The 25,077-nt window shown below is 41.1% G+C and overlaps 1 long non-coding RNA gene across 1 annotated transcript in view; it reads left to right on the top strand.

Moving 5' to 3' along the window:
• Window positions 1–24,301, top strand: part of LOC144488487 (uncharacterized) — a 67,017-nt gene extending 42,716 nt beyond the window's left edge. Inside the window, exons 2-3 of the long non-coding RNA XR_013496601.1 lie at window positions 18,429–18,562; window positions 24,260–24,301. This is a non-coding gene — a long non-coding RNA (uncharacterized LOC144488487). The remainder of the gene's footprint in view (window positions 1–18,428; window positions 18,563–24,259) is intronic.
• Window positions 24,302–25,077: the final 776 nt, after the last annotated feature.

The following is a 25,077-nucleotide window of genomic DNA, read 5'->3' as shown; positions in this document are numbered from 1 at the left end:
TAAATTGTTGGAAGGTATTTTGAGAGACAGGATCTACAGGCATTTAGAGACGCAAGGACTGATTAGGGACAGCCAACATGGCTTTGTGAGTGGAAAATCATGTCTCACGAATTTGATTGATTTTTTGAAGGGTAACCAAGAAGGTAGATGAGGGCAGTGCAGTTGATGTTGTCTACATGGACTTTAGCAAGGCCTTTGACAAGGTACCGCATGGTAGGTTGTTGCATAAGGTTAAGGGCTGACGAATGGCAGATGGAGTTTAATTTAGATAAATGTGAGGTGATGCGTTTTGGTAGATCAAACCAGAGCAGGACTTACTCAGTTAATGGTAGGGCGTTGGGGAGAGTTATAGAACAAAGAGATCTAGGGGTTACAGGTTCATAGCTCCTTGAAAGTGGAGTCACAGGTGGACAGAGTGGTGAAGAAGGCATTCGGCATGCCTGGTTTCACTGGTCAGAACATTGAACAGGAGTTGGGACATCTTGTTGAAGTTGTACAAGAGATTGGTAAGGCCACATTTGGAATACTGTGTACAGTTCTGGTCACCCTATTATAGAAAGGATATTATTAAACTAGAAAGAGTGCAGAAAAGATCTACTAGGATGCTACTGCGAATTGATGGTTTGAGGCGAGGCTGGATAGACTGGGACTTTTTTCTCTGGAGCGTAGGAGGCTTGGGGTGATCTTAGAGAAGTCTATAAAATAATGAGCATAAATCAGCTAGATAGTCAATATCTTTTCCCAATGGTAGAGAAGTCTAAAGCTAGAGGGCATAGGTTTAAGGTGAGAGGGGAAAGACACAAAAGGGTCCAGAGGGGCAATTGTTTCGCACACAGGGTGGTGAGTGTCTGGAACAAGCTGCCAGAGGTAGTAGTAGAGACAGGTACAATTTTGTCTTTTAAAAAGCGTTTGGACAGTTACATGGGTAAGATGGGTATAGAGGGATATGGGCCAAACGCGCGCAATTGGAACTAGCTTAGGATTTTTTTTTAAAAAGGAGGCGGCATGGATAAGTTGGGCCGTAGGGCCTGTTTCCATGCTATAAATCTGTAAAACACTATGTACCAACCGACTCAAACACAGCTTCTTCTCTGCTGCCATCAGACTTTTGAATGGACCTATCTCACATTAAGTTGATCTTTCTCTACACCCTAGCTATGACTGTAACACTACATTCTACACTCTCTCCTTTCTTTCCCTATGTATGGATATGCTTTGTCTGTTTTTCGCACAAGAAACAATACTTTTTACTGCATACCAGTACATGTGACAGGAATAAATCAAATCTCCAGCAAACCTCCTAGCCGCCTTCTCTCCAAAGAGTACTGTCCCAACCTCTCCTTATAACTGAAGTTTTGCATTCCTGGAACCATTTTTGTAAACCTCTTCTGCATTCTCCATTGCATTTGTATCCTTCCTATAGTGTGGCACCCAGAATTATACACAATATTCCAGCTGAAGTCTAACTAGTGCCTTGTATGCGTTCAGCATAACCTCCTTGCTCTTACAGTCTATGTCCCTATTAATAAAGCCCTGAATACTATATGCTTTATTAAGTGCGCTCTCCATCTGTCCTGATCTATGTATATATGCACCCAGGTCCCTCTGCTCCTGCACCCATTTTAGAATTTTGCACCTTTATATTGTCTTCCCAGGTTCTTCCTACCAAAATGCATCACCTCACACTTTTCTGCATTAAACTTCATTCACAACCTATCTGCTCACTCAACTTGTCTATGTCCTTTTCAAGCTCTACACTGTTCTCTTCATAGTTTACAATATTTACAAGTTTTGTATCATCTGCAAACTTTGAAACTGTCCCCTGCACATAAGCCCATAAGACATAGGAGCAGAATTAGGCCACAAGGCCCATCGAGTTTGCTCCGCCATTCAATCATGGCTGATATTTTTCTCATCCCCGTTCTCCTGCCTTTTCCCCATAACACCTGATTCCCTTATTAATCAAGAACCTATCTATCTCTGTCTTAAAGACACTCAATGACCTGGCCTCCACAGCCTTCTGCGGCAAAGAGTTCCACAGAGTCACTACTCTCTGGCTGAAGAAATTCCTCCTCATCTCTGTTTTAGAGGATTGTCCCTTTAGCCTGAGGTTGTGCCCTCTGGTTCTAGATTTTCCTACTAGTGGAAACATCTTCTCCATGTCCACTCTATCCAGGCCTCGCAGTATCCTGTAAGTTTCAATAAGATCCCCCCCCCTCATCCTTCTAAACTCCAACGATATAGACCCAGAGTCTTCAAATGACAAGCTCTTCATTCCATTGTGAACCTCATCTGGACCCTTTCCAAGGCCAGCACATCCTTCCTTAGAAATGGGGCCCAAAACTTCTCACGATATTCCAAAAATGCATCAAGACCTTAATCATTAATATATATCAGGAAAAGCAAGGGTCCCAATACCGAGTGGGGAACACCACCACAAACCTTCCTCCAACCTGGAAAATATCTATTGACCATTGCCCTCTGCTTCCAATTATTCAACCAATTTTGTATCCACATTGCTACTGTTCCTTTTCTGTTACCATCTCAAAAAACTCCAGTAAGTTGGATAAACATGATTTCCCCTTTAGTAATTCATGCTGGCTCCTCCCAATCAACTCACATTTTTCCATGTGACAAATAATTCTATCCCGAATAATTATTTCCAGAAGCTTGCCTGCTACTGATGTTGAATTGGCTGGCATGTAAATGCTGGAGCTATCCTCACAACCTTTTTTGAACAAATGTGTAACATTTCAATTCTTCAATCCTCTGGCACTCCCTGAGTCAAGAGAAGGCTGCCCCTGCAATTTCCATTCTCACTTCCTTCAATATCCTTGGATTCATCTCATCCAGTCCTGGTGTCTTGTCAACTTTCAATACCGTCATTCTATTAAATACTTGCCGCATATCAATTTTAAACCCTTGTAAGGACAGAATTTCCTCGACTGTCACCATGTCCTGAGTAGCATTTACCTCCTTGTTAAAGAGAAATGCAAATATTCATTTAACACCTCAGCCATGCATTCCTTCCCTCCCTCCGCCTTCATGTGTATATCCCTATTTAAGTCCCTAATCGGTCTTTCTTCTTTTACTATGTTCATGCTTAGAACTTTCAGCAAGAAAGAGAATCCTGACTTTTTTGCCCTTTGGCTAGCCCAAAGTTGGTATGGTCAATTGTAACACCCATTCTTAAAGGTTTCAAGTTGATTAGAGTCACATGTGGGCTTACATTAACACTGCAATGAAGTTACTGTGAAAATCCCCTAGTTGCCATGCGCTTATTCGGGTACACTGAGGGAGAATTTAGCATGGCCATTGCACCTAACCAGCATGTCTTTTGGACTGTGGGAAGAAACCAGAGCACCCAGAGGAAACCCATGCAGACACGGGGAGAATATGCAGACTCCGCACAGACACTGACCCAAGCCGTGAATCGAACCTGGGACCCTGGTGCTGTGAAGTAAGCAGTGCTTGCCACTGTGCCGCCCAATGTTTTATCAGCTGACGTTTGCTTATTCACTCTAGACTACAGATTATTCCTGAAGTCTTCCTGGTCTGTATGACTTGGCTGTAAAAACATGAGGCAATAGATGTCCTAACCAAAGTAAATTCTGACTGTACATCTAGCAACTAAGTGCCAGTTAAGTAGTAAACATATAGAATTGCACAAAACATGCCACATTATCTCCTGTTAATGCTTTTGTAATCCCTTGCATTTCTCAATTTATATGTAGCTTACAGGTTAATGTAATAAAATCTTGTTTGAAATCATTTACTGCTGCCATATATCAAACGTGAATAATTTGTACATGTAGGAGTTCAGATTATTGTCTTATTAGTGTATGGGGGAAAGCACTCACGAAGAGTCTGACATTTAAGAATAGCTTGTGAGAGTAATTTTTTGAACATTAAATGCCATTATTGATCTAAGACTGGGATACAGCAACCATGAACCAATTGAATTGAACCATTGGCTTAGCTATTGTAGGAATAGACTTGCAGTCAATTAAGTACTTTTGAAGTGTGGCCACTGATGTGGAAGCTAATTTACATAGAGCAAGTTCCTGCAGAGAAAGAACTTGCACTTATATAACAACCAGGTACCCGTACAAGCACTTGTGCGGACCAGCTGGTGGTGGTATTCGCAGATGACTTTAACCTCTCTTTACACCAATCTGAGGTCCCTTTCTGCTTCAAGAAGACGACCATCATCCCGGTACCAAAGAAAAGCCAGACAGCGTGCCTTAATGACTTTCGTCCGGTGGCTCTGACATCCATCATCATGAAGTGCTTCAAAAGGTTAGTCATGGCACGAATCAATTGCCTGAATCCTCTACAGTTCGCCTACCGCTGCAACAGGTCCGCAGCAGACACCATCTCCCTGGCCCTACACTCAACCATGGAACACAGACAACAAAAACACCTATGTCAGACTTCTATACATTGACTGCAGCTTGGTCTTCAACACCATTATTCCTACAAAACTCATCTCCAAACTCCGTAGCCTGGGGCTCAGGTCCTCCCTTGGTGACTGGATCCTAGACTTCCTAACCAACAGACTGCAATCTGTAAGGATAGGCAACAAAAACACCTCCACAATCATCTTCAGCACCAGTGTTCCACAAGACTGTGTCCTCAGCCCCATACTATACTCCTTATACACCTATGACTGTGTGGCCAAATTCCCCTCCAACTCGATTTTCAAGTTTGCTGATGACACCACCGTTGTGGGTCGGATCTCAAACAATGATGTGGAGTATAGAAAAGAGAGAGAATCTGGTGAACTGGTGCAACGACAATAATCTCTCCCTCAAAGTCAACAAAACAAAGGAGGTAGTCATCGACTTCAGGAAACGTAGTGGAGGACATGCCACTGTCTACATCAACGGGGTTGAAGTGGAAATGGTCGAGAGCTTCACGTTTCTAGGTGTCCAGATCACCAACAACCTGTCCTGGCCTCTCATGCCGATGCTATAGTTAAGAAAGCCCACCACCGCCTCTACATTCTCAGGAGGCGAAGGAAATTTGGCATGTCCGCTACGACTCTCACCAGCTTTTACAGATGCACCGTAGAAAGCATTCTTTCTGGTTGTATCACAGCTTGGTATGGCTCCTGCTCTGTCCAACACCACAAAAACTACAAAGGGTCATGAACGAAGCCCAGTCCATCACGAAAACCAGCCTCCCATCCATTGACTTCACTTCCCGCTGCCTCGGAAAAGCAGCCAGCATAATCGAGGACCCCATCCACCCCGGACATACTCTCTTCCACCACATTCTGTCAGGAAAAGGATACAAAAGTCTGAGGACATGTAACAACCGACTCGAGAACAGTTTCTTCCCTGCTGCCATCAGACTTTTGAATTGGACCTACCTCATATTAAGCTGATCTTTCTCTACACTCTAGATAGGACTGCAACACTACATTCTGCACACACTCCTTTCCTGCTCTATGTACAGTATGCTTTGTCTGTATCGCGCGCAAGAAGCAATACTTTTCACTGTATACTAATACATGTGACAAATCAAATCAAAGCCTTTCATTATCTCTGGATACCCCAGTATGTGTTACTAAAATGAAGTACAAACAGCAATGTTATATCCAGATAATCAGTTTTAGTGATGTTGCTTGGGAAAGAAATTTGCGAACTTTCCTGCTCTTTAGTGCCAAGGGTGCTCTACACTCATCTGAGTTGGCAAGCATGGCCTCAATTTAATGTCTCATCTAAAGACACCACCTCTGAGTGCAACATTCCCTCAGTGCTGCATTGGAATGCTGGTTGAGATTTTGTGTTCAAGTTTCTGAAAGGGACTTGAACCCACAATTTGCTGTCTTAGAAGTGCGTGTATTAGTACTGAGCTGCAGCTGAGGTGAATCTCAGTGGTGTGAGGAGGGAGCACAGTCAAACTGTGCAAAGCACATGGGTTTTCCACTTTTGTAACTTGCAGGCACTTTCTACGCTTCTGCATTGAACAAGTGTTGTATTTAACAAGGGGATGGTAGCTGATATGCTACTTAACATAGCAAAAATGTTATTTTGGTGAGCAATGACTCCTCTCACCTTGATGAATGCAAAATTCATGAAATGCAAATTCTACTATAAGGATGGGCTAGAGTTGATGAGATATTTTCAATGTAATATACATTCTATATTAATTCCTTGGCATCAGTGGTGTGTAGTTTGGTGTGTAGTAGTTGTTAGATCTTTTTTTTACTTTCATGTGGACTATACCAAATGGGACCAATTTTTAAGATTTTTGTCTATTTGTGCTTTTGCTGTGATTCAGCAATGATGGTTGCATTCAGGGAAAATAAAATGCAATTTTCATGTTTTAACCGGCTGCCCTCATCAGGCTTAAAGAACGAAAAACTTACTTTTATATTGCACTTCTATACCCACCAGATGTCCCAAAGCGCTCAACAGCCATTTGTCGCAGGTCATCATTTTTTTGCCCATCCTGAATTGACCCGTGGGAAGATGATGGTGAGCTGCTTCCTTGAGAAAATGCAATCTATGTTGTGGGAATACCTACAGTGCTGTTCGGAAGGGATGTCCAGGATTTTGACCCAGTGACAATAAAGGAATGATGTATGTGTCCAGATCAGGGTGGTGTGTAGTTTGGAAGCTAATTTGAAGCTGGTGACATTCCCATGCATCAGCTGCTCTTGTCCTTCTAAGTGGTAGAGGTCGTGGGTTTGGAAGGTGCTGTTGAAGGAGCCTTGGTGAGTTGCTATGGTACATCATGTATATAATAAACGCCACTGCCACTGGTGAATGGAATGAATGCTTAAGTTGGTGGAAGGATTGTTTATCAAGTGGACTGCTTTGTCCTGGTGGGAGTGTTGAGTGTTGTTCGAAACATAGAAAATCAAAGCAGGAGCCTTCGAGTCTGCTTCGCCATTAATTTTGATCATGGCTGATCATCAAATTCAGCATCCTGATCCCAACTTCTCCCAAATCCCTTGATCTCATTAGCCCCAAGAGCTATATCTAATTTGGTTTTGAAATCACTCACATTTTGGCCTCAACTACTTTCTGTGACAGTGAATTCCAGACTCTCTACTTTGAATGAAGAAATTTCTCCTCACCTCAGACCAAAAAGGTTTACCCCTTAATGTCAAACTATGACCCCTAGTTCTGGACTCCCCACCATCAGGAATATTCACTGCATTCCCTCTATAGCAAGGGCCTCCTTCCTCAAATAAAAAACACCAAAACTGCACACAATACTCCAGGTTTGTGGCCTCACCAACACCCTATACAATTGCAGTAAAACATCCCTCTTCCTATACTCAAATCTTCTCAATATGAAGGCCAACATACCATTTGCTTTCTTTACTGCCTGCTGTGCCTGTGCACTTGCATTCAGCGACTGATGCACGAGGACACCAAGGTCTCAGTGAGTATGCACCTCTCTCAATTTACACCCATTTAAATAGTAATCTGCCTTCCTATCATTGCTACTGAAGTGGATAACTTCACATTAATCCACATTATACTGCATCCTTACCATGCCCACTCACTCAGCCTGTCCAAATCACGCTGAAGTATCACTGCATCCTCCCACCCAACTTTGTATCATCTGAAAATTTGGAGATAATATATTTAGTTCCCTCTTCCAAATCATTAATATATAATGTGAACAGTTGGGGCCCTAGCACAGATCCCTGCGGTACCCCACTAGTCACGCCAGAAGACATTTGACAAGGTGCTGCACCAAAGACTGCTACATAAGATAAAGGTGCACGGTGTTACAGGTAATGTATTAGCATGGATAGAGGATTGGTTAACTAACAAAGCAAAGAGTGGGGGTAAATGGATGTTTTTCTGGTTGGCAATCAGTGACTAGTGGTGTGCCTCAGGGATCAGTGTTGGGACCGCAATTATTTACAATTTACATAGATGATTTGGAGTTGGGGACCAAGTGTAGTGTCTCAAAATTCACAGATGACACTATGATGGGTGGCAGAGCAAAGTGTGCAGAGGACGCTGAAAGTCTGCAAAGGGATATAGATAGTCTAAGTGAGTGGGCGAGGGTCTGGCAGATGGAGTACAATGTTGGTAAATGTGGAGTCATCCATTTTGGTAGGAATAACAGCAAAATGGACTATTATTTAAATGGTAAAAAATTGCAGCATGCTGCTGTGCAGAGGGACCTGGGTGTCCTTGTGCAGGAATCTCAAGGAGTTGGTTTGCAGGTGCAGCAGGTAATTAAGAAGACAAATGGAATTTTGTTGTTCATTGCTAGAGGGATGGAGTTTAAAAACAGCGAGGTTATGTTGCAGCTGTATAAGGTGCTGGTGAGGCCACACCTGGAGTACAATTTTGGTCTCCTTACTTGAGAAAGGATACACTGGCACTGGAGGGGATGTAGAGGAAATTCACTAGGTTGATTCCGGAGTTGAGAGGGTTGGCTTCTGAGGAGAGACTGAGTAGACGGGGCTATACTCATTGGAATTCAGAAGAATGAGGGGAGATCTTATAGAAACATATCAGATTATGAAGGGAATAGATAGGGTAAAAACAGGGAAGTTGTTTCCACTGGCGGGTGAAACTAGAACTAGGGGGCATAGCCTCAAAGTAAGGGGAAGCAGATTTAGGACTGAGTTGAGGAGGAACTTCTTCACACAAAGGATTGTGAATCTGTGGAATTCCCTGCCCAGTGAAGCAGTTGAGGCTACCTCATTGAATGTTTTTAAGGCCAGGATAGATAAATTTTTGAACAGTAAAGGAATTGAGGGTTATGGTGAGTGGGCGGGTAAGTGGAGCTGAGTCCACAAAAAGATTAGCCATGAATGGCGGAGCAGGCTCGAGGGACCAGATGGCCTACTCCTGCTGCTAGGCCTTATGTTTATGTTCTTGTGTTACTGCCTGCCAATCGGAGCTACACTCAGCCAAGCAAGTGGAGAATATTCTTCACACTACTGACTTGTGCCTTGTAGATGGTGGACAGGCTTTGAGGAGTCAAAAAGAGAATTGCTTGCCACAGAATTTCCAGTCTCCAACTCTTGTAGCCACAGTGTTCCTATGGTTGGTCCAGTTCAGTTTCTGGTTAATGGTAACTCCTATGATGTTGATAATGGGGGATTCAATGATAGTAATGCCATTGAATGTAAAGGGAGATGGTTAGTGTATATTGAAAAATTGATGTTAGGAAACACGGAGTGTTAAAAATAATGGAGCTTTATTCACTACGTGGTTGCTTCTTCACTCTGACAGTTTCCCCATGTTAGTAACCTGTGTCATCACTTCTGGTGAATGATAAATATATTAATACATAGTGCTTAGTGCAACTATCAAGAATCAATATTACTACATAACATTTCTTCTCCCTTTAAATTGAATGTCCCCAACAAATTCAAACAATAAAGAATAACCAATAAGTCAGACGGTCTGGAGGTCGCCGCACTCGGAACGGTTGATGGCGAACCTCTGGCATTGTCTTCTTTGCACTTTGTAACCTCTGGCTTATCCGTCTTTGCATGAAGGTCATCAATTGTTGATTTGACTGGCATCCGCCTTGTAACTAGAGGATGGCTATGTTTGGCCTACAGGTGAGGAGTTGCTTTCCTCAGCAGTGTCTGTCGGTGTCAGGGATGCAGGGAGGTTCAGGTCAGGACTTTGTACAGTTCAACGTGGATTTTCAGCAGGTCCCATTTCTAGCAGATCAACGCTTCCCACCAGCAGCTAGTTTGCATATCTCCTCCTCATGATATCATCACTGGTTTGGACAGTATATGAGACCGGTCCAATCTGTGCAAGGATTGTGGCAGGAACCATTTCTCTCCTGTGGAGTAATTCCTAGCCAAAACTCCTTGTCCTTGGTGGGAGACATGATGTTTTGTTTTGCTTTCCCACTGTCCTTTCTGTCCTTGTTGCTGCTTTTGTACAATCTCTGCCCTCTTCAGAGGTTTCAATAAGTTGAATGCCGAAAGTATTTGTCACTTTAGCATTAATAATGCAGGTTTTGGTTGTAGAATGAGCGGTATTCCTATACATTATCAGGAATTGGTTAAGACATTTAGTCAGTGAACTTTGTTCCCTGGTTGCTCTCAATGTATGTTTCATGGTTTGGACATAATGTTTTGCTATGCCCTTCGTAGCAGGGTGGTATGGTGCAGACCTAATATGTTACATACCATTCTCTTTCAAGAAACTTTCAAATTCTTGGGAGACGAATTGAGGTCCGTTGTTGCTTACCAATTGTTCAGGAAATCCAAACCTACTAAAGACTTCTAGTCTTTTGATAGTCTTTTCCAATGAAGTGGATTTCATTACAGCAACTTTTGGCCACTTTGGATGAAGAACATACATAGAAAATAGAAGCAAGAGTAAGCCATTTGGCCCTTCGAGCCTTCTCCATTATTTATTATGATCATGGCGGATCATCTAATTCAATACCCTGATCTTGCCTTTGCCCCATATCCTGTCCCAAGAACTGTATTTAATTGCTTCTTTAAATCATGGAACGTTTTGGCCTCAACTGCTTTCTGTGGTAATGAATTCCACAGATTCACCACTCTCTGGGTGAAGAAATTTCTCCTCACCTCAGTCCTAAAAGGTTAACCCGTTATCCTCAAACTATGACATTTAATTCTGGACTCCCCCACCATCAGGAACATTCTTTCTGAACCTACTTTGTCTAACCCTGTTAGAATTTTGTAAGTTTCTGTGATTCCCTCTCGACATTCCAATGAATATAATCCTAACCAATTTAGGATTAAGCAACCAATTTAACCAACTCTCCTCTTCTGGCAGTCCTGCCATCCTAAGTATCAATCCAGTAAACTTTTGCTGCACTCTCTGTCCAAATCATGCTGAAGCATCTCTGCATCCTCCTCACAGCTCACCCTCCCACTCAACTTCGTATTATCTGCAAATTTGAAGATAATACATTTAGTTCTCTCTTCCAAATCATTAATATATAATGTGAACAGTTGGGGACCTAGCATAGGTCTAGCGGTACCCCACTAGTCATTGCCTGCCAATCGGAAAAGGATCCATTTATTCTAACTCTCTGCTTCCTGTTTGCTAAGCAGCTTTCTATCCATCCCAAGACACTACCTACAATCTCATGCTCTTTAACATCACAGTCTGAGTACCAACAGATAGCAAAAGGTAGTGACAGATCATTTGAAAGTCTTATTTTACCAAGGACTCGTAAAAGAGGAGGGAATTTGGATAATAAAATGAACTGAAAGGCTTTGTCCTTGATTGCATGAAGCATTTGGAATAAAATTAATGAGTTAACAGCAAATTGAGACAAGTGGGTGTGATTTACTGCTGATTACTGAGACGTGGTTGCAGGGAAACCAGGTCTGGGAATTGAATGTTCGAGGGTACTCAGTATTTCAGAAGGATTGGCAGGAAGGAAAAGGAGATGGTATAGCTTTGTTAGTGAAGGAAGAGATCAGTGCTGTAGTGAGAAATGATATAGGCACATTGTATAATCAGTCTGGGTGGAAATAAGAAATAGCAAGGGAAAGAAGTCCCTGATGTGAATAATCTATAGGTCCCAACCAGTAGTTCTGTAGCAGCACACTATATAAACCAACAAATACTGAGGTCTTGTAAGACCTCAGTCTTACAGCAATAATCATGGGTGATTTTTACATGCATATTGACTGGAATAATCAAATTGGCAAGGGTAGCCTTGAGGGAGAGTTCTTTGTTTTTTGGACCAATCTCTAATGCATTCAATGTGTTGTGGAACCACCAGGGAGCAAGCTATTCTGGATTTGGTGTGTAATGAAGAGGGATTAATTAATGATCTCATAATTAAGGATCCTCTAGGGAAGAGTGATCATAGCATGCTAGAATTTCAGTTTGAGGGCGACAAACTGGAGTCCACACCAGCATTCTGAATTTAAACAAAGGAAATAACATAAGCATATGGACAGATTTGGCCCCAGTAGACAGGGCAGGAAGACTACAGAGTAGGAAAGTTGATGAAGAGTGGCAAATATCTAAGGAGCCTATTCATAGAAACTAGAAGCAGGAGTTGATATATAATATGAACAGTTGGGGTCCTAGCACAGATCCCTATGGAACCCCCCTAGCCACTGACTGACAATCAGAAAAAGACCCATTTAAGCCAACTCGTTGCTTCCTATCTGCTAACCAGCTTTTTATCCTTCTCAAGACACTACCTGCAATCCCAGGTGCTTTAACTTTACATAGTAGTCTGTTATGTGAGACCTTGTTGAAAGTTTAAATAAGTCACATCCACTGGTTCTCCTCGGTCAACTCTACTAGTTACATCCTCAAAAAAATTCCAATAGATTCATCAAGTATGAGTTTCCTTTTGTAAATTCATGCTGATTTTGATTATACCACTGCCTTTCAAATGCCGAGATATGAAATCCTTGATAATAGACTTCAGCAACTTCCCCAGTACTGGTGTTAGGCTCTATAGTATTCTCTCTAACTCCCTTTTCGAATAGCGGACTTACATTAGCTACCCTCCAATCTGTAGGAACTATTCCTGAGTCCAAAGAATTTTGGAGAATAACCACCAATGGATCTACGATTTCCAGGGCCATTTCCTTAAGTACTCTGGGATGAAGATTATCAGGACCTGGAGATTTATCCACCTTCAATCCCATCAATTACCCCAAAACCATTTCTCTACTAATGTTGATTTCCTTCAGCTCCTCACTAAAACATGCTTCTCTCAGCACTTCTGGTACATTATTCATGTCTTCCTTTGTGAAGACTGAAGCAAAGAACGAATTTAATTCTTCAACCAATTCTTTCTTCCCTGTTATGAATTTTCCCATTTCATTTGTTTTTGTCAATCTTTTTCTCTTTACGTAGCTATAGAAACTTTTACAGCCAGTTTTTATGTTCCCCGCTAGCTTGCTTTCATACTCTGTTTTTCCTTTCTTAATCAATCCCTTGGTCCTCCTTGCTGAATTTTAAACTGCTCACAACCCTCAAGCCTATTGCTTTTTCTTGCCAATTCTTCTTCCTTGAATCTGATACTGTCTCCAATTTCCTTTGTAAGCCATGGTTTGGCCACAATTCCCTTACCACTCTTGCGCCAAACAGGAATAAACAACTTCTGGAGTTCACCTATTCATTCTTTAAATGTCTGCAATTGCTTGTCCACTGTCTTTCCTTTCAGTAATGTTTCCCAGTCCATCATGTCCAATTCATGCCTCCTACCATCATGGTTACCTTTATTGGTCTCAGAATCAATTACACCATTATCCACCTTGACAAAGAATTCTACCATATTGTGGTCACTCGTCCCCAAGGGTTCTCTCACAACTAGATTGCCAACTAATCCTTTCTCATTGCACAATACCCAGTCCAAGATGGTCTGCTCCTTTGTTAGTTCTTCAACATATTGCTCTAGAAAACCATCCCATATGCACTTCAGAAATTCCACCTCTATTGTACTGTGACTAATTTGACTCTCCTAATCTATATGCAGATTAAAGTCACCCATAATCACAGATGTTCCTTTAACACCTGCGTCTCTGATTTCCTGTCTAATGCTTTTCCCAACATTGCCACTACAGTTTGGTGGTCTGAATATCACCCCCACCAGTGTTTTTTGTCCCTTGTTGTTTCTTAACTCGACCCATACAGATTCTACATAATCTATGCTCATATCTTTCCTCAATATTGTCTCAATATCATCTATGTCATCTTTAATCAACAGTGCAACTCCCAACACCTTTTCGTAATGCTTACCTTTCAATTTGTGCATAGTTACTTTCAGCCTTGCTCGAGGTGTAAAACAATTGGTCTTTCTTCACCCAATGGCATGATGTGGGATACCACCGCTTCAGCACCATAAGGGAATGCGTCACGCATAGGTTAAGTCAAAATGTGTAACAACTTCAAATTAGAACAATGCATCTTTGGCTTGCATGAAAGTGTATTGCATTGATTCGACCACTCCCACTTCTTGTTCTGGCACAAGAGGTTATGCAATGGTTTTTAAATGGTTGCCAAATTTGAAACAAATCTTCCACAGTAGTTCAGCGATTCTAGGAAGGATTGCAACTGGTTAATATTCTAAGGTGCAGGTGCTTTTGTGATAACCTTGACCCTCAAAGGGGATTTGTGAAGGTCCGTGGTGTCAATCACATGTCCCAAATACTAAACTGTGGACTGGAAGAACTCGCATTTGTCCTTGCGGGCTCTCATCCCATAGTCTTCCAATCTCTGAAGAGTGGAATCCAAATTCTGAAGATGTTCCTCTTCTTTTCTTCCAATGACTAGAATGTCATCCAGATAACACTGGATTCTGCTCAGTCCATGCAGGATCTGATCCATTACTCTTTGAAACATTGCAGGAACAGATGTGATACCAAATGGCAAGCCTTTATGTGCCACGATTGTCAGAAGTTGCTGTGACTCCTGGTCTATGTTCATCTGTAAGTTAGCCTAACAAGTCGATTTTGCTAAAATGTTGGCCTCCTGCTAATCCTGCAAACAGCTCATCGCTTTGGGGTAATGAGTACTGTTCCGCTCAAAACACTGGATTTAGGGTGACTTTGAAGTCTCTCCAAATTCTTATGATCCATCTTTCTTGATGACTGGCAGTGTTGGTGTGCCCTATTCACTAATGCTGACAGGTTCCAAAATCTTCAGAAATCATTCCAAATCACCTTCCTCGGATAGCAGGGGTTTCGACCTTGCCTTCAAGCATTTTGCTTGACTTTCTTCTATACTCTTCAATTTAACTGCGATGCCTTTTGTACCCCCCAGTTCTGCATCAAACACAATCGTGTTTTTCTTTAGAATTTTTGTGAGGCTTTATTCTCCATTAGTCGTCAGGTTGACTTTGGTCCAGTTTAGTCATATCTTCTCTAACTATGTTTGATCCTTCAGTGCTGGATAATTGCCTTTATGACATGGTGAGGCAAATCTGCTATTTGTCCATTAAATTGCACAGCTACTTCAATGAGGTCCTTCAGTGGAACCACTTCACCTGTTTATGTCTTCAACATTGTTCTTGAAGCTTCCAATGGAATATGTCTGAGTTTTTCCTTGTATACAGTCTCTGGTACCAGACAGCTGCTCCAGCGTCAACTTCCATTACTGGCTGTCCATCCGCATTGGAGTGACTCTGTATCTATTCATAGCACCAGCAAATGGCTAACACTTTCAGTGATAATTCGCCTTCAGACTCTGAGTTGCTTCTTTTCTTTTGATCCTTTTGCACGGCATTAACAGTACTTTTATTTTGTTTGCATGCTTTTTTAGTTTGTTCTGATTTCTTATTATTTTTACTATAGCTTGCTTTTTCTTCCAGCAGGCACATTCTGTGTCCCTTTTCTCCTCTGCTTCTGCATACTGTGTCTTTATACCGGCATTCTGCTGCTGAATGCTCTGGCTTTTCACTTCAGTGACCTGTACGGGTTTCAAACTCTTGGGTGTTGATTCAGCCAACATGTGTGTTTGAGTACACAAACCCAGTTGTTGAGCTTCTTTTGCAGCCAGCTCCATCAAAACAGCAATTTCCTTAGCCCTTTTCAGAGTAAGGCTGCCCTTGATTAGCAAACGTTACTGCATTATTAGGGACCAGACCAGAAACTTCAGGATATATTATGAAGTTAACCTAGACCCCAACTTTATTTGAGTTTGGCACTAGTCCAGGCATAAGGTGTTTCTCTCCAGGAGTGATTCTATCCATCCACAAGGAAGTTTTTATTAAAACAAACTTTATTTAAGAATGCAGTTAGAATATAACAAAAAGAATTAGCATAGGCTTTATCAACTGAAATACTTAAACATGACGAGGTGTAATTCTTAACAGCTATCTATCACTATAGTTCCAATTTAAGCAATATCCCCACAGACGTAAATCCTTCTTCACTATCAATTAGCACAAAAACAGATATGCTTATGTGGATGCTTGATCTCCAGCCTTTTAACACCACTGGACAGAGATTTAGAGAGACACCTGTCTTCTCACTCCCATAAAACAGACTCCAAAGAATGATATATCCTCAAAACAGCACAGGGAGTGAACTGGATTGGCTGAATAGCATCTGTGGTGGTGGGTGTAGGGAGGGCCACAGGGGGAGCCTTAGATGGATCATTTACTCGACATTTCTGGCTGGAGATGATTGTAAATATTTCAGCCTCATCTTTTGCACTCAGGTGATGGGCTCCTCCATCATTGAGGATGAGATAAACCAATAACAACCTCCTCTCATTAGTTGGTCCATTATCCACTACCATTCATGGCTGGATGTGGTGAATTGCAGAATTTTGATCTGAGCTGTTAACTCAGTCTCTAGCCTGCTGCTTCTATTGTTTATCATCTGACGTTAGTGTGCCTTTAAGAACTTGTTAAAAAAATCATGTTTTCTGCAATTAGGTAGCTTTGGGTTTTAATTGTTGCCAAGCTGCCTGCTAAAAGGCCTTTTATTGCTGCTTCAATGGTTTAAATGGGGTTTTGTTTATTTTTACTTGGGGCCTCAGGTACTTTCTGGGATTTTCTTTGACTCTGTATTATGAGGGGGAAGATTGATTGGCAGGTCAGGTGGTTCCTCCCCAGAAGAATCCAAGGATTCATTTTCAGTTTTGGTCTAGAGTCAGAAGCTGGTTGCCAAGTGACAGGCAGGTTTTCTCTCTCACTCTCCCTAGTATAGTGAATTCTGATGGCTAGCTGGAAGCAGGGCTTCTGGCCTTCCTGAAGTGAAAATTCTGCTGTTGATGGTTTGCTAGTTAGTACCTAGAGCGTCTCTGTCTCTCTCCCTGGTGTTTTGGGAAACTGTTACTTTAAGCTTGTCTGTATGTGTATCAAGAGAACTGCAGCATCCAACCAAAGGTCTAGGTTCCAGCATCACGTGAGCATTCGTATTTTCTGTGCTAAACCTGTGGCAACGGTTTTGTTTATGGGATTTGTTTGGTTGGAATGGTATTTCGCTGTTAAGGTTTATACAATATCATGGTGGGTTTTTTTTCTTGTTTGTAATTGGTAAAAGTTATTGCTAATTTTCTTTCTATAGATAGACTGGAAAATTGGGTGGAGAAATGGCCAATGGAATTTAATCCGGACAAATGCGAGGTGATGCATTTTGGTAGATCCAGTTCAGATGGGAGCTATAAAATAAATGGGAGAACAATCCGGAGCATAAAGGCACAGAGAGATCTGGGCGAGCAGGTCCACAGATCCGTAAAGTGGCAGCACAGATGGAAAAGGTGGTGAAGAAAGCATATGGCATACTTGTCTTCATCGGACGGGCATTGAGTATAAAAGTTGGCAAATTATGTTAGTTGTATAAAACGTTGGTTAGGCCACATTTGGAATACTGTGTCCAATTCTGGTCACCACACTACCAGAAGGGCGTGGAGGCTTTGGAGAGAGCGCAGAAAAGGTTTACCAAGATGTTGCCTGGTATGGAGGGTATTGGCTATGAGGAGAAATTGAATAAACTGGGATTGTTCTCCCTGGAAAGACGGAGGCTGAGGGGTGACCTGATAGAAGTTTATAAAACTATGAGAGGTATAGAGAGGGTGAATAGTTGGAAGCTTTTTCCCCGAGGCAGAAATAACAATTACAAAGGGGCACAAGTTCAAGATAAGGGGGAAAAGGTTCAGTGGAGATGTGCAGGGGAAGTTTTTTACACAGAGGGTGGTGGGGGCCTGGAATGTACTGCCAAGTGAGGTGGTTGAGGCAGTTACATTAGCCACATTTAAGACTTGCCTTGATAGGCATATGAACAAACGGGGAATAAAGAGATATCAGTGGTTGGTTTAGATAGGTAAACGCGATCGACGCAGGCTTGGAGGGCTGAAGGGCCTGTTCCTGTGCTGTACTGTTCTTCTGTATACATGTTGATTGTATTCTTAAATAAACTTTGTTTGATAAAAGCTCCCTGGTGGGTCATTTGAAACATACCTGAAGTGAAACATCTCATGCTTACCCTAGCCAAATTTAAATTGCAAAACTTATGATCCAGGCTGACTTCAAACACTTCAGAGTTTCTGATCTGAGTTATAACAATCACGATTATCGCGCTGTGTTGCAGCTTTACTTTTTTCGTTATGTCTGATGCTGTTTTTGGCTTGCTTTCCATCACTTTCATTGCACCAATGTTGGTCTCCTGGTTCATTGGTGCTTTTAGAGTGAGGGATATGCTGACACATGAGATTTCAGATTGTGGTGGAACACAGTTCTCCTCCTACTGGTGGCCCACAGCGCCCCTTGAATGCTCTGTTTTGGACCGCTCAATTCGTTCCGAGTCTCTTGCATTTGGCACATCTGAGATGCCATACAAAACATTGGAGAGTGTCTACTGTGTGAAGATGGAACTTCAGAGTTGTGTGTGTTCATTCTGTTGTGGATAAATGCATTTTCTACTAGTTACATTAATAACACACCTGCATGCAGTCAGATAATGAGCTATTGCCTAAACATGTAGTTATTAATGCCTCTCCGGTTTTGTGTTGTTGCAGACTTTGCAAGTGACGGCGTGAGACAATAGCAGATTTTTGACTGAAGCTTCAGACCTAATGTATCCGGAATCAACTACAGATTCTCCAGCTCGACTTTCCTTAAGACAAACAGGCTCCCCGGGCATGATTTACAGGTGAGGCGCACGCTCTATAAATGAGTTGCAGGAGAGGTGCATGTTTTCTGGACATAAATTAATGAGGCATCTGCTCTCTGAATGCAAGTTGCGGGTGAGGCAGTTGCTCGTATATGGTGCCTTTAATGTAGAGAACCATTAGAACATAGAACAGTACAGCACAGAACAGGCCCTTCGGCCCACGATGTTGTGCCGAGCTTTATCTGAAACCAAGATCAAGCTATCCCCTCCCTATCATCCTGGTGTGCTCCATGTGCCTATCCAATAACCGCTTAAATGTTCCTAAAGTGTCTGACTCCACTATCACTGCAGGCAGTCCATTCCACACCCCAACCACTCTCTGTGTAAAGAACCTACCTCTGATATCCTTCCTAGATCTCCCACCATGAACCCTATGGTTATGCCCCCTTGTAATAGCTCCATCCACCCGAGGAAACAGTCTTTGAACGTTCACTCTATCTATCCCCTTCATCATTTTATAAACCATTCTAAGGCACTTCACTGAGGCATTGAGAAAAATGCATCAAGGGTAGTTTTAGAAATGGTTACCAAGATCTTAAAATAAGGTTGGAGTAAGACAGAAGAGCTTAAACAAAGAATGCTGATGTTTTGGTGCTGTACTGAAAGATGTCTCCTTTAATGGTGTAACACTCCACAAGTTACGCAGTGAAGTGCAAGTCTAGATCATATAATGAAGTCTGCTGTAGGGCTTGAGCACATGACTTACCAAGGAAGGTAAATGGAGTTGAGATACAGATCAATCAAATCTCATTGAATGGCAGAACAAAATCGAGGCATTGAATGTCTTACCCCTGTGTTCCTTCTGACTCGGAAAGGAGTGCCAAGGATAGCACCTAATGCCAAAGGCCCCAGGAGGTCATGGAAGTGGGCAAGGTTGTGAAGGATTGCAATTGAAAATGAGAATTTTAAATTAAAACAATTTGGGTAATGAGAATTGGCAAGCACATGTGTAATTGGGGAATGGGACTAAGGATGGGATACCATCCTGAAAGCAACCATAGAAAAGTTACAACACAGAAGGAGGCTGCTTGGCCCATCTTGTCCTTGCCAGCCTGAGGACACCCAGGTGCCCTTTCTAATCCCACCTTCCTGCACCTGGCCTATAGCCCTGTAGTTTACAGCACTTAAGATGCAGATCCAGGTGTGTCTTAAAAGAGTTTAGTCTCTGCGTCCACCATCAACTCGGGCAGCGAATTCCAGGCACCCACTGCCCTTGGCATAAAAAAAATTTCTTATGTCTCTCCACACCTTCTACCATTTATCTTGAATTTGTGTCTCCTGGTTCTAGAATCCTCCGCCAAGGGAAGCAATTTTATCCTGTCCATTTTTGGAGTTTTTTTACCGTGCAGTTCAAGAGATTGAAGAGAAGAATGTTAAGACAAGTCAATCCTGAGGGGAAAGAGGTTTTAGATTAGGGGTGCCTTAGTATTAACTTTCCATTAGGCTCCATATAGATCTGGATTAGTTTCAGCATGCATCACTTAATTGGTGACGTTTTGCTATTCTTATGCAGTGCATCTTATAATTTTTGCATTGTTTTTTTAAGCTTTTAATTTGATTGATGTGTGAGACCAGATCCAGCTAAGTTCAGGATATTTTGCAAGTGTGAATTGTCTATTTAAATTAATAAACCTGGACAAAGAGCAAAGGCCCACAGTATAGGATACCAACAAAACTAAAGAAAACAAAAGAAGGCATGTAAATTGGGTTTTAAAAACCTTAAAACTGAAGGAGAAGAGTTTGTGGTCCTAGAAAGAAGGAATTGAAGTAGATTCTAGTCCATCTTGCTTTCACCATTGATGCAGGGAGGTAGGATTATTTATTTTAGTAGTACAGGAATGGAACACTGGATGATTTAGATTACAATTATTAACCAATTTATATTCAATTGATTGACAGTAAGTTCAAGTCAGCCTGAAAATGTGTAACTGTTGACTTGATGTGAATGCTGCAAAAGCTCTTCTGTATCAAATTATTTGGCCAGCAGATGGTGCCATTGATTCAGATTTTAAAAAATCATAGTTATGACTTGAATCTGGTGCACTTTCTCCTCCAGGCCACAAGAGGCCGATGTGTACTGCAAGTTTCGACCTCAGCCTTAGAAACTTGCAAGCAGAAATTTTTGATTATTATGGTACTGTTTTGAGTTATAGCTTTAATTTTTGATGTTATGCTCAGTATTCAACACACCATTTGTGTCATAGGTTTGCACTCCTTCACTTCTCGTGACCCACTGTCTTGTATTTTAAGAATTCTGACAGTATTTGCAAATGAGAAGGCAATATTTAACTTTAATGGAAGATTAAAAATCAATCTCTTCAAACTATAGAAAGTTTCTAATCTCTGGGAAGCGTAGTGCTCAATGGAAGATTGTTCCTTTAAGGAAATGGCTCCATTCCTCTTGTGCACCTCTATAGAGAGAGTTTTGCAGTGCACCCCACAGTTGATTAGCAGAAGGATGGTATGTGGCACAGAAAGAAAAGTCCGAACAAGTGGAAACTTGATGAGCTGCCTTTCAGAAATAATTTTGTGCTGACAGACTTTCATAGCCTGATTAACAAAGAGTAGCAAGAAACCAGACGGTTCGAGATTCACTGGTGGTTGGTATCCGTCAATGGGAATGGTCCTGGCAATGTTTTTTTGGGTCTTTTCAATTTACATTCTCAAGATTCTATTCTATTGTATTTCAACATTTCCTAATTCTAAATTCTCTTTCAATTCTTCAAAATATAAAATTTGTTACAAGTATTTTGTCGTAGAAGTGTTCTTTTTAACACTCATGGAAAGATATTTACATAGCCGAAATGATGCATGTCTTGTTGGAAATAATTAAAGAACTTAAAGATAATTGTACCAGAAATTCAATTATTACTAACATTAAAATTATTTTTTATCGATTTAAAAAAAAAATTATATTGCACTGTATAAATCCGAAATGAAAGAGTGATTGCATTTAGTCTTCTCTTCCTAAATAAAGCAGGATACCACTTTAGCAAATTGATGGTTGGCTATATGGCATCCACTTCACACCAGTCTTTTCCCACTTATCTTTCCTTGCACCCTCCCAACATGAGACCGAGACTTGTGGACTTGCCACCTGGCATGTGAGCAGTCAAATCCAAGGTGGTCAGATCAAAGATACCACAGTTACAGATGATGCTTTGTTGCCTATTGGTGATCCTCCAGGACCAGCACCTCATCTGCTGCAACAGCTTCTTCCAGGGACTCTATATGGGCCTTGTCTTTGGGATCTGTCATTTTTTGTGACATCTTAAGTGTGTGTAATTTCTGAGCATGAATGAACAGTGGCATGGTTAAGGTTGCCTCTTTCGAAAAAGGTTGAACTATTTTTCCTCATTCTAGGGTAACAAACATTCCGCAGAAACAAGTCAATTTGTGAAAACTAGAAATGCAGCAGATTGGTGAATTTGTTATGTGGTTTAATAATATAATGTTATAATAGTTGCAAATTGTACAATGTTCATAGAAAACCTTACGTAGAAAAATATTTTTAATGTTGCTAAGTTTTTGGTTTCTCCTCCAATTTCCAATATGTTTCTAGGAACAATGACTTCTTAAATTAACAGCTACTTATATCCAGTGGCTAAAGTCTATGTCACAGTGACAGTTATATCTGTCAAATATTTTGGAGTGGGTCTGATCTAACTGAAATCCTGGCTACAGGCAGCTGCAGTGTTATTTTATGGTCCGTTTCCATTTTAAGGTTGCTGACCAATGCTATTTTCCATTATGGCAATAGATCAAATCATCCTGGTAGCTCAACTGAAGATGTGAAACAGCCCACAAAATAGAATATGTTCCCTTTCACTCATAATCATTTTTTCTTGAGCATTGAACAACAAATTATTTCTGACATTGCAAGACTGGTTATGGCAATTTAGAACATAACTACATTTTCCTTTGCCTCTGACTTTTGCTGTGCTTGAGATGTGGGAGATTTCTCTCAGTTTACAGATGGTTTAGTGTGTTACATCTGTACATGTTTCTCTATGCCACTGTTTTTCTTTAGCAGAACAGTGGACTAGTAAACATTTTTTGAATCAGTAGTTTTTTTCCCCCCCCACTGGGTTCTGGACTAGTATAAGTAATACATAGAACGCAATATACTTTATTACAAGAACCTGCAAAACTCGAGTGCAAAAGTTTGTTATCTTCTTGACAGATTATTGCGTTGATCTTCATGAAATACTTTGTTTAAAATGTGGGTGGCATTTGTGCAACATTTAAGTGAATTGTGCGCCATCTTGCAATATGAATGTGACATCTATACATCCGTCTATATTTTACTGATAATTTACATAAGAAGAACATAAGAACATAAGAAATAGGAGCAGGAGTAGGCCATCTAGCCCCTCGAGCCTGCCCCGCCATTCAATAAGATCATGGCTGATCTGACGTGGATCAGTACCACTTACCCGCCTGATCCCCATAACCCTTAATTCCCTTACCGATCAGGAATCCATCCATCCGCGCTTTAAACATATTCAGCGAGGTAGCCTCCACCACCTCAGTGGGCAGAGAATTCCAGAGATTCACCACCCTCTGGGAGAAGAAGTTCCTCCTCAACTCTGTCTTAAACCGACCCCCCTTTATTTTGAGGCTGTGTCCTCTAGTTTTAACTTCCTTACTAAGTGGAAAGAATCTCTCCGCCTCCACCCTATCCAGCCCCCGCATTATCTTATAAGTCTCCATAAGATCCCCCCTCATCCTTCTAAACTCCAACGAGTACAAACCCAATCTCCTCAGCCTCTCCTCATAATCCAAACCCCTCATCTCCGGTATCAACCTGGTGAACCTTCTCATGTGTCAAAAAAGTTGCATGTTTATTTTTAGCAGTGAAATACAATAAGGTATTTTGTACTTTTCTAATGACATATCCTCTATATTGTATCCATAACTCTGGGACCCATATCAGTGTTTTCCCACCTACAAAGTAACTATTTCTTAAATTCATGTAAAATATATGCTAAGATTAATAGGGGAACTATTTTCGGTTCCTTCTGTTATATACAAAATATTATCTGGTTGTTACTGTTTGTGGGAGCATGCTGTATGAAAATTTGGTTGCAGCGTTTTGTACATTGCAACAGTGACTGTAATTCAGAAATACGTCATTGGGTGTAATGTGCTTTAGAATATCCTGAGGTTGTGAAAGACATGATGTAAAGGCAAGATTGAATTCAATTGAAATCCCATTTTAAATTGGGATTAGAATTTGATTCATTAGAATTTAATTAATGTATCTCCACCCCATCTCCCAAAGGCTTTGCTGGTGTTTGTAGCCAATAAAGCCATTTTTCTTTTGTATTCAAATTTTTAAGTATTGGCCTTTTTGAATTTATTAAGAAACTTGCTCTTTTCCTTTGCTTACTGAGAACATTAAATTACAGCTACATGTGACTTTTCTCTACCTTGTAGAGATTTGTTCAAGGCAATCCTCTGATGACAAAAGGAATTTAGTTTTGCAGCTGATTTATATTTTTAAAAAATGCTGTTGCAAAATGCTATTGCCAAAAATGTATATTTAATTAATACAATAAAATCGTACTCTAATCTCCCTGTGTTTAGATATAAGAAATTTGCTGGTGCTCTGCAAATGTCATTGTTCTTTGATTTATGATATGGACTCTCTCTCTTTTGTTATGCTACCTGAAGTGCCCGATATGGGAGTCCGAAACGGCAGTTGCAGTTTTACAGGTATCTCCTGCAGGCGGTTTATTTCTCAATCACACAGCTTGCTTCCATTTGTGCTTCCCTGTCGTCTGCATGCATGTGCTATTTTGCTGTGTTCATCTATACTTTGTTTAGTTTGTATTAGTGCTGCTGTGATAGTTCCATCGTGGAGATGTTTTGGAACTGAATTTCTTTTGTACCTGACAGTATTTTGTTGCCATTACATTGTGTAGCACAGTGTTCATCATTGTAACATGATAAATATTGTGTCAAATGAGGGTAAACTGCAATGTTACTACTTAATAAACTGTGTTTAAGTGATATGAGAAAGTACTCACTCCTCTTCGAGAGTGAATGAATGCTGTTTGGGACTCATGCAATAGTTCAGGTAATTAAGAAAGTTCTATAGTTCAGAAAGGCATCAGATTTTATCCCTGCTTAGACTGAGTAAGCTGATCTCAGCTGGTCAGCACTTACTACGCTGCTACTATGTTGATTTCAGTGTTAACTGGATTATAGAGGAAAAATCTACCAAGATCCCCACTCCCAGTAGCCCTGTTAGAAGTACACATGTGGGTGTTGTATCTGCCTTAGATTTTGACACCCTTGCAGTTGAGCAGATTGCCAATACGCAGCACTCTGACTTGTATGTGAATAATGGCGACTTGGATGAGGTATGGGAGGAAAAGGATATTTATCAGGAGAAACTTGGGAGCAGAAGAAAAGTATGATTTGTTAGTCAATGGCTATAGAACAAAAAAAAGGGCTAAAAGTTCAGAACTTGAATGTAAGGCTTGACT

Source organism: Mustelus asterias, unplaced genomic scaffold (assembly GCF_964213995.1).
Source record: "Mustelus asterias unplaced genomic scaffold, sMusAst1.hap1.1 HAP1_SCAFFOLD_1604, whole genome shotgun sequence".
Lineage (NCBI taxonomy): Eukaryota > Metazoa > Chordata > Chondrichthyes > Carcharhiniformes > Triakidae > Mustelus > Mustelus asterias.
Note: the sequence above shows the minus strand (reverse complement) of the source record. Positions and strands in the feature narration are given on the sequence as shown.